The sequence below is a fragment of the Mastomys coucha genome, unplaced genomic scaffold (genome assembly GCF_008632895.1).
Source record: "Mastomys coucha isolate ucsf_1 unplaced genomic scaffold, UCSF_Mcou_1 pScaffold16, whole genome shotgun sequence".
In the NCBI taxonomy this organism is placed as follows: Eukaryota; Metazoa; Chordata; class Mammalia; order Rodentia; family Muridae; genus Mastomys; species Mastomys coucha.
In genome coordinates this window covers 41,646,419-41,651,381 of record NW_022196898.1, presented here as the reverse complement: position 1 = coordinate 41,651,381, position 4,963 = coordinate 41,646,419, and positions in this window count along the sequence as shown.

Below are 4,963 nucleotides of genomic sequence, written 5' to 3'. Positions count from 1 at the left end.
AAAAAAAAAAAAAAAGAAAATGTCTTTACATGATTTGATTTACCAAAAACTCTGAGGCTGTTTGATGATTGTGGCTTAGTGACTGCAGGGGTATCACATCCAATGTAACTTTGTGATGTAAAAAGAAGATAGTACTTTGATTCCAACTTCTGTCCCAGTTCACTCTAGCATAGCTGATCCCATCTGGATACTAGCTTTTTAATTTTAGAATCCAAAGGATTTTTTCTTTGATGTCTTTAATGGCATTGTTTATAGAGTTCTGATATAGGGGATATCTCTATCTCCAGAGAGTCCCTATTCTTTGTCTTATTGTTACCATGCAATGAATGGTTTCAGAGTATGTTAGGTGTATGTAGTTATATGTTATAACTGCTAGGATTTGTTAAGGGGTGAAGAGAACTCCCCCAAGGGCAAGAGTTATTGACAAATCATAAATTACAGGATTTCAATCACAATCATTCAATTGATTGTCCCTCCCTTTCCCTATTCAGTATGCTGGAAAGACATATGTTGCCATATGGCCTCTGGGGTGCTGATGTGGGTCAAGTTGTCACGATTCAAGGGATCAGCCCTTTGAGATGTGTGACTGAAGCTGTAGGAGTGAAGGGGAGTTGGAATTTGTGGTTAGATGATTTCCTACAGGAGCTGTAGTCATCTCCTGGGAGTTACTCTTTTGAGGTTAGAATTTTTCCAGGTCAGTATTCTCTCAGGTTCCTTGGTATATTAAAAGCTGATTTTCCTGCTTTGCAATTCAGTGATGGAGCAGAAAAATAACTGAATACATCTCTATTTGATGCTTGAATTTTTCAGGACACTGGTAGAAGAAATTAATATTGACCTCAAGGAAGATATTCAAGTTGCTTTCAGTTCTCCTCCTGTCCTGTCCTGTCCCATCTCATCTTGTACTCTCTCTTTCTTTCTCTCTCCTCCCCTCCCCTTCTTTCCTCTCCTTTTGTCTCTTCTTTCCCTTTTTCATTTGGGGGGGCTGTTGTGTGGTTTACTTTTATTTTTTTGTAACATGGTTTTGCAGTAAAGGTGAGAAATTTTTTTATTGGATATATTATTTATTTACATTTCAAATGTTATCCCCTTTCCTGATTCCCCCCCCCCCGAGAAACCTCCTATCCCATCCCCCCTCCTCCTGCTTCTCTGAGGCTGTATCACTACCCACCCTCTTTCTCTTACCTCCCTGCACTCGCATTCCCTTACACTGAGGCATCGAGACTTCATCGGACCAAGGTCTCTCATTGATTCTCGACAAGGTCATCCTCTGCTACAAATATGGCTGAAGCCAAGGGTCCCTCCATGTGTATTCCTTGGTTGGTGGTTTAGACCCTGGGATCTCTGGTTAGTTGATATTGTTGTTCTTCCTATGGGGTTGCAAACCTCTTCAGCTCCTTCAGTCCTTTCTCTAACTCCTCCATTGGGGACCCCTTGATCAGTTCAATGGTTGGCTGTGAGCATTTGCCTCTGTATTTGTCAGGAACCGGCAGAGCCTCTCAGGTGACAGCTATACCAGGCTCCTGTCAGCACACACTGCTTGGCATCCACAATAGTGTCTGGGTTGGTACCTGTATATGGGATGGATCCCCAGGTGGGGCAGTCTCTGGATGGCCTTTTCTTCAGTCTCTGCTCCACACTTTGTCTCTGTATTTGCTCACATGAGTATTTTGTTACCCCTTCTAAGAAGGACCGAAGCACCCACACTTTGGTCTTCCTTCTTGAGCTTCATGTGGTCTGTGAATTGTATCTTAGGTATTCAGAGCTTTGGGGCTAATATCTGCTTATCAGTGAGTGCATAACCTATGTGTTCTTTTGTGATTGCATTACCTCACTCAGGATGATATTTTCTAGTTCCATCCATTTGCCTAAGAATTTCATGAATTCACTGTTTTTAATAGCTAAGTAGTACTCCATTGTGTAAATGTACCACATTTTCTGTATCTATTCCTCTGTTGAAGGACATCTGGGTTCTTTCTAGCTTCTGGCTGTTATAAACAAGGCTGCTATGAACATAGTGGAGCATGTGTCCTTATATGTTGGAGCATCTTTTGGGTATATGCCCAGGAGTGGTATAGCTGGGTCCTCAGGTAATAACTACTATGTTCAATTTTCTGAGGAAGGGTGAGAAACTCTTATAACTTGATTCCTGAACCATAAGATTTTTAGGTCTTTAGGTGACTATATCAGCAACTCACATCATCATCAGTGAAGTACAGACCACTAGGCATTCCATATCTAACAGAAGTAAACAGTGAGAGTTAGTGACAGTGACGATGCATCAGAACACTGAATAAAATAATTCAGCCAGGATGGAGGCATTATATAGATGTTTGAGGCTTTAAAAATGTTATCTGTCCAAACAGGGTCTAGCATAGTTTACTAATCACAGGAGAATGTGGAAGATCAAGGAGGTGGAATGCAAATATGCTCCCACTCTCCTTTTGCTTTTCCCCTTGAAAGATATTCTGGTAGTCTAGATAGAAAGCAGGAGAGAGATAAGTACATAGACAGATACGTAAGAATATATTTTTGAGTGGGAAGCCTCCGCAGGGTATTAAGGGAAAGTCAGATGGAGATAAGTCACAATATTCAGGGACAATGCAGTCATTCAACAAACACGTGACAACTTGTCCATCACCATGCTCGTCACAGAACTATAAATGAGTAAGGCATGCTCTCTGTCCTCAAAGGGTTCATAATTAGATGAGGAAGGCAGACATGTAACCAGTGTGCAATAATAAAGGTATCTGTAGATGAACAGAAAAGATGAGAAGGCAACTCACTTAGAGGTGTTTCGAGGTCAAGAGGAGCTGATGTTTGATCTGTAGTTAAGAGGATCAGTTTATGGGAAGCTGGAGAGATGGCTGAGTGGTTAAGAGCACTGACAGCTCTTACAGGGGACCAGGTTCTAGTCTCAGCCTTCACATGATACCCACAATCATTGGTAACTCTAGTTCCAGGAGATTTGACACCCTTTCTGGCTACAGCAAACACTAGGCACACATGTATTACACAGACTTAGAAGCAGGCAAAACATCCACATATCTAAAAATAAAATAAAAGGAATTATAAAGGAAAAGAGCAGGGAATGCTTAGCCCAAAAGGCCATATAAGAGAGCCCCAAAAGCCAGGTGAAGGCATGTGAATGTCATCTGATGTGAATATTTGCTTATTTATATTAGGTAGCAATGGAAGCTTTTTCAAAGTAGAATTCTGACAAGATCAGATATTTTCAGTAAAAATGACTTTTAGGCATATGGGTGGAAGATTAAGTTGGTCATAGACTTTTTAAATAAAAGAAAAGAGATAAAGTCTTTAAGTAAGGCACTGAAGAAAGAGATGTTTCCTGAAGCAGTTCTGACTGAGACACTGGATGTAGAGAATGAAGCAGAGTGAAGAATAAGAAGCAATTGGTTGTTTGGGCAATTTAGTGAGGACAGTCCAATAGTGTCAGAATTCAGAGGTAGAATAAGAAGTTTAGATAAGCAGGTATTCAGGAGTTGATATCAAAGACACTCCATCAATTGCTAGAAGGACCTTAGGGCTCATCACATCAGGATTTTAACCTTGGATACAGGCTTTTGAAGAACAAAGAAGAGTTTCTATCATAAAGATAAGGAATCAGATGATGAGTGTGTTATGAGTGCAAGAGATCAAGGACAGCGTAGTAGCATAGGAGACCTGATGCTTGCTCCTGAATTTCAGGTAACTTCTGTCTTTTAACCTCTTCCTACGGAAGGTCACTACTTCTGAGCAAGAGGCGCCTCAATAAACCTCTAGTACTAAAGACTGTGTATTTACTTAGCACCTACTTTCTGTCAACATAGATTTTATTTTCCTTTTGTTCGTCTCTTGGTTACTCATACATCACATTTCACCACCTACATGTTGTAGAATAGGCAGATGTTTGATTGATAATCTCCATGATTATTGGTGTAGCCAGCTTCAGCCTTTGGTTACACCACACCCTTCTCACCCAGATGTAGTCAGAGCAGGGACCAGAATAGCGTGCATGGCTTAGCTGCTGTCCAGAAGGGGCACGGTTTAATAGCCTGGGAACTCGATGGGTTCAGAAGGCGAACATCAGAATAACTCCTGAGTTTTTCAGGTATATTATATGCAATTTCTGATTACGGCAAAAGTTAAAAACATCAGGACTCTTATATAGAAGAGACACTGAGACCGAAGGATACAGACTAGGAAGGTTGACTTTGTGACTTGTTTTTGTTGACCTCATAGATTATGACATCAATGGTGATACTGTTGATCTCTATGTAGGTGGATACTTTACACCAACATTTCTACTCTTGTTAGCAGCATCCCTATTAAGTGTGACTTTCCCAGTTTCTTAGAATGTTTGCTTCAAGGGATTTGTCTTATTTTAGTGTATCTAGATAACTTGGGACAATTTCTAACATAGCTGGGTCAAATAAATTTTGGCACCATCTCATAGGGTAGATGGAAAATCATTGCACCCATTTAGAACTCTCAGGTCTTTTACCTTGGGTTGATTTTTTTGTTTTTTTGTTTTGTTTTCAAGATGGCTTTTCTGCCCTTCTGTGGCAGGCAATAGTTGAGAGGCTGAGATCTATTAGGATTGGGGAATAGTCTTTTCAACATTTGTTTAATCATTGATCTATATTTCCTAGAATGACACCCCCCTTTTTTAAACCACATTTCACCATTTCTCTAACCAGTTTATTTGTTTAATTATCCTAGCAAAGTATAATCTGAGAATGTTGAATGATAGTTATGTTTAAAATAATTCAGAGAAAACTACAGCAGGTGTGGTGATCTACACCATTAATCTCAGCAGTCAGGAAGTAGAGGTAGGCTAGGTGGATCTCTGTGAGTTCAAGGCCTGGTTTACAAAGGGAGCTCCAAAGCCGGGCGTGGTGCTGCACGCCTTTAATCCCAGCACTTGGGAGGCAGAGGCAGGTGGATTTCTGAGTTCGAGGCC